General features: G+C 35.0%; 1 protein-coding gene across 2 annotated transcripts in view; it reads left to right on the top strand.

Moving 5' to 3' along the window:
• Window positions 1-1,471: 1,471 nt before the first annotated feature.
• The window catches only part of LOC125067640 (A disintegrin and metalloproteinase with thrombospondin motifs 7-like), a 66,545-nt gene continuing 62,016 nt past the window's right edge, over window positions 1,472-6,000 (top strand). For both annotated transcript variants that reach the window (XM_047676340.1, XM_047676341.1), the window contains exon 1: window positions 1,472-1,891. The gene's annotated coding sequence lies outside the window, so the exon portion shown is untranslated. The remainder of the gene's footprint in view (window positions 1,892-6,000) is intronic.

The raw sequence follows: 6,000 nt of genomic DNA, 5'->3' as shown, positions 1-6,000 counted from the left end.
TTGGAAAACAGGGCAAGGAAAATATGGAACTTGAAGGAAAGGAGGAGGAGAAACAGGACCCTCGTGTGTCCCTACGAATACCCTAATGATGACTGTATCTCATTACCAGTATCGATTGACATTGCATTTAGTATCACCATAGCTGAGTTATCACATACGAGTAGCTTGTAACCTTCCTCAATAGGTAGTTTGTGTACTGCAAAGAAAATTTTCTTTATCACGGCTCTAAATTATTCGTATTGGCATCCAATCCCTTATGCTTCCGTTGGGCGTTACAATTGTTTAATTATATTTTATTAAAGTTGAAATACAATGGCTAAAATAAATGACATATATGACATTATGTTTAATGATGGTGAGACAGACTCCGTAATCTAGCAACAGTTTTCAAGAGCATTAGCGGCTCATTCCTCTTTTTAGCCAAATACAACATACAAAGTATTGCTGTGTGAGCAAATGGACTAGCTGAGAGTGAGTGATCTGTAAGCGTATGTTTGTTCGAAGACATTGGTATAGGCGCTCGCGCTGCATACCGACAAACTAGTACTGTTGCCTAGATGCTGCCTACCCCGTGCAATATAATCATATAATTTACTATAATAATAAAAGCCTTTTGTGTGAACAATAACAATGGCAGTCAATGTGTATATGGCAAGCGACCTAGGAATGAGCGGCTTAAACTAGAGATTGAGCGCTGCCTTAAATAGCGTTATGTAATGAATTTATATTTACAAAGTTTAACATAACTTCCCAGCCAGTAATTACTCCAATGAATCCAATATGATATACAATGTGAGCCTTTAATTTGCGTTACGGGGCCCTCCTCCTAATCCGAGCAAGTGGTGTCGATAAATCAGTCGCGATCTGATTGGTGACATCACCGCTTGCGGTGACCTTCCAGTTAATAGCATCATACATTTTCATGGTACCCTGTGTATGTGTAACTGGGGCAAAGTGTTTTAACATATTCTATTTTTGTATAGATACACAGCAAATAAATTAATGGCTCAACTTTATTGCACCAGATTCTGTTATTTAAAATTGTCCAGAGCTTGAGGACGGCTTCCTCAAAGTATTTACAAGGATATGTAGGATAATCGGCAGTAGTTTGTTGATCCATGGTTTCCCTTCTCTCTGGAGACTCTCCATTTAAAAATAAATTTATTAAATCATATCATATCAATCGACTTCAGAAATGTTAAATGTAACTCGTGTTCAAAAGGATATTGTACAATGCTAAACAGATTAAAAACGTACTCTTACAAAAAACAAATCAAAGTCGTTTTGCAAAATAAAAGACAGAGAGTTGATCAGTAACGAGGGAGAGGTATAATTCATAAGCTTTTGTGTATGCAGCCATATTAAATAAAGCATCAGTTCGGAAAAGAGTACGCGCGCCCTGCGTATTCAAATATTAAAATTGGAAGAGTCGAGGAGCGATGGCAACGGGTGCGCGGGCGCACATTCAGTGGCCCGCAAGTCGCCGCGCCGTGCGCTCCACTCCCGAGACGTCTGACCGCGCTCTCGCTGTCACACCCGACCACTTCTCGAACGCACTTACGATTTATTTAAAACGCGTTTAAATAAATATCGCACACATTGATTAATTCGAAACATATACAAATATAAAATTATATTTAATACGATTTTTGTCTATCGCCTGGGCATCAGATTTCATATTATCAAACACGTGTTTATATATAGTAAGCGCGAACAAACCGCGGCATCGCTCGATCCACGTTTTTCATTGCGAGTGAATAAATTACACCGCGGTCGTCGTCAATCGTCGTGAAATTTCACTTTTTACCAGCAAGAGCTGCTGCTGTCTGCTGGGCGCTCGGTGCTCAGCATGTCTAGCCTAGCACGCTACATCCCACGGAACATTGATTGAGTGAGTACGCACCATTTGCTTTACCAAATTCTCGCAAATTGTTTTCAAATATACATATTTATTATTTCTCTTATTTTTATATTTTGTGTCTATTGATTTTGAATTGTCTGATGAAAAAATATTTTAAGGAATTATTTATTTAACACGAAGTTATTGTCAATATCATCAAGGTATATATTTATTCCAAAAATTATGACATGTGACGAAAAATTAAAACAAACGGAGTATTCTTTCAAAATAGATATTGACATTAAACTATTATAACTCATCAACAAATATTTATATGATATTTTTAATTATTATAAGGACGTTGAAATACTATACAATCCAAAGTTCAAAAATTTTTAAGAATTGGTTTACTTTTATAATTGTATGAAAATTCGTAATTAAAATTTCCACTGATAGTTTCATAATACTAAGGAATAAATAATAATAATGATATAACTGACCCTCATGTTCATTCATCATTCTGCTCCATTCATAATTTGCGTGAACTTTGATACCGCACATTACAGACTGGTGATAGTTTTTACTATACATATTATATATGTAATAACGTGTTATAAACGAACAGTTTATTGAATGAAGATACCGTTATATGCATAATTTAATTAGTTTGCTGTTTAATTATATAATATGAACGTTTTTAGAGAGCTTTATGACATGTAAATATTAATTATAGGTACGTGCATGTTTTGTGTTGTCTCTTCGGTCTCCGATAAATATGTAAGATTAAAAATAATAATATATAATTTAATGATATAGATTGCGATTGGAACTATATTTTGTTGTCGCTAAAACTAGTTTCATTGATTGGAAATTAAATTTGCGAATAATTTTGCTAACAGTCGATCGTATACAAGTTTTTTATTCTTTTGGTAAGATTAGACGGCTGACATGTTGTCTGATTTATATACTTTGTGTTGGCGCTGTTATGACAAAGGAACGGCGAGAAGAAGATCTCGTCTCGGCAGACATAACATAATATATACATGGGAGTACATCGTTAAATTGTATTGACGTCTTATCGATATCCGTGTAGAAGTAGATGTGTCGATACATTTCATACGATTTTTAAACTTGAATGACTTGTGTTTCAAAGTGCTAACTTTCGCTTTTGTTAGCAGAACGCCGGTTATCAGAATATGTTCGTTACTATTAGTTAAAAACGGCCTTGCGAGTCGCGAGCCGACGTGCAAATTGTTTCAGTTTACATGCACTCTTAGGAAAAGCACTTGTGTTCATACCGCGAGTCTTTTGAAACTACTTGTGTACCTCAGTCGTGTATGTAAGTTCTGTAACTTAGCAACCCCGAAATATCAATCTGATATTCATCATCAAAATTGCGAAAACACTAAATACTTTATAATTGAATTGTAAATGTACTGATATATTATTTAAAAAATACCCCACGCGGACCAGTTACTTTGCCTTCAAGTACAAATGACTCTGTGTCGCTGTGTTCCGGTTTGTGAGTAATTACAGGCACGAGGGACAACGTCTCAGGGCCCGCGGTAGGCGCCGTAAGGAATGGTTTACACTTCTTGGAAGTCTACGTGATACTGACCAATTACATAGATTAGCTTAATCCAATAGGGTCGAAGCTAATATCAAATTGTCGGTATTTTATAAATATTGTTTGAATTGCATTCAGAAAGAGGTATGAAACGAATTTTAAGTATTATATCGCATATAATGTACTTAGTTATTATTGTAGCCTTAGATGAACCTATGCCCCAAGTTATTTACGATTCTACAATTTTAATAAAAACATAAAAGGAAATAATAATATATAGCTTTGTGTCTGATGTAAATCGTTTTCTTGAAAATCCGGTTTAATTAAAAACATATAATGCGAGCAGCTTCTGATTCGACAATTAATTTCGAAAAAAAAAACAAAACTAAATACATCTTATTAAATATTAAAAAAATATTTTTGCTTAATGTATGTTTATATTTATATAACTTGTGTTACACGTTAAACAGGACAGAATATTAGACTACGTTTGCATAATTAACAATAAACCCCTATGTTTCTTGGGCTGATTTTATTGCACACAATATTCATCTGATTTAACAGCTTGCTATCTTTTCTAAGCCAACACGTAATAAAAGTGACCATATTTTTAGTCCTCAGTTTAGAGATAGCGAGCGGCAGAATTGCCGCTCACGATTATCACAGTTGATGACATCGACACGGGGTTAAAGTAAACAATGTCCAATGACACTTAAGCTATTTTTAATATATTTTCTATGTTGTATAAATATAATTATAATTACGATAAACCACTTAAAATCAGAGACTACGGATCCCTAGAAATGAATTAACCTTCGTTATTATTAAAAATCCTAAGACACTTAACAAGGTCATAGTAACATTACCGACCGTATCAAACATACATATGTATGAGGCGCAGCGCTTAACAAAATATATTGCTTTTCATTATCAGATCTCTGCCCAGTTCAGATCGGGCTAAGGCAATTCGATACAAGCTCATATTAAATTTTCATCCATTAAAAAGTGAGTCACACAATCTGATAGTATGTGATCGTGCCAGTATATAGGCCACGAGCGGCGCCGTGTCGTCCTCGCATGCCGCGCTAGCCATTCGTATCAATTAAAGTGTCGTTGGTTATTTTGCAGTCCTTTCGTGAGAAATATCTGCTAGTTGGTGACCGTAATGGTTTCCCTCAATCTAAGTCCAATCATAAGACGACTAAAACAATTAAGGCGCCCCACTAAACGTCTTAACCCATTCGTACCGGGAAAACGTTCAGTCGCTTGCCCATGACCCGTTGTAGATTCTGGAAATGATATGCTTATGAAAATTAAGAGTAATTCAATATCTTTTGTACTTTAATGAACACTTGGGGAAATCTTTTTTAATCATACAAAAATTGCAATAAACTAAGAAATATTGTTGAGTACGTCATACCCATAATAGTAGTGAACTCGCGCGCGCCGTGGTCCCTTCAGGTAGAGTAGGTAGTTTTTGAGGGATCTTTGATTTTAACGTTTTTAATGACGAGTACAGTATGATCGTTTAAAAGATAAGCAAGATTTAGCGAATTCATAAAGTTTAATTAATAGTTATTAAAATCCATCAATATATCAATTACAGGCGTCTGTTCCGTACCTCACAGCGAGCGATAAAAGTAACTGGATTACGTCAACGAAATGGGTTAAATGGACTGTAGTAATAAAAGTAGCCCTCGCCGTGAACTCGGCGAGCGTGGATCCGCGGCCCCCGTGAAGGCCATACAACAATATCGCGAGTATACACATTATTAAGCCGCTTGCACATGGGATATTTGACGGAAACTATTTTCTGTGAAAAGTTCTATCGGTTTTTCATTAATTTAGTTTACGCTATGGCTACGTATTGCGCTATAGACCTGTTTTCTATTTCAATTGTATAATCATTTCAATCAGTAGATATATTATTTATTTTGTTAACTTGTACTTCTTTATGACACTGCTGAGTGAAAATATTCAACAATATTTAAAAAGAAATTAAAAAATATCCCAGGACTTAAAAAATACTTACGAATATAATAGATTTAATATATTTTTGTGAAATCACAATTATTGTTTAAAATTTTAAATAAATTTGAATAATATTGTTCAAAGACAACAAAAGACGAAATGAAAAGAAACAGCCGTGGTCTATTTGTGTATCAATGTAAGTAAATTTCACTTTTTGTGGGCATTCGAAAGTATTGCATGCAAATCGCAAAGCGGTCGCTGGCGATTTTTCTAATAAGAGGAACGCGTTGAATGATAATGTAACGTAGTAGAGTAACCGAAACCTACGAATCTATACAAACGAGTATCGTACGTCGGCGTGCAGCTTAAATTACAAGACATAGAGATTTTAAAAATCGTTTCGTAAGATGCACTAAGACAGCCCGCCCGCTTCACCTAAACACCTACATACAATTGCCCCGTTCAAAGTAGCATTATTTGAAGCACATCGAGACCAAATTCCCTTTTCTTTAAATCCGCCGTCGAATGTAAAAAGATTAAATAGATAAAAATAATACAATAATGAAAATAAAAAGTTAAAATAAGTCATGTTACTGCTACTTGTGCTATTGTGATAAATAGG

Source organism: Vanessa atalanta, chromosome 12 (assembly GCF_905147765.1).
Source record: "Vanessa atalanta chromosome 12, ilVanAtal1.2, whole genome shotgun sequence".
NCBI classification, from domain to species: domain Eukaryota; kingdom Metazoa; phylum Arthropoda; class Insecta; order Lepidoptera; family Nymphalidae; genus Vanessa; species Vanessa atalanta.
The sequence above is the reverse complement of the archived record's forward strand: the minus strand, read 5'-3'. Positions and strand labels throughout refer to the sequence as shown.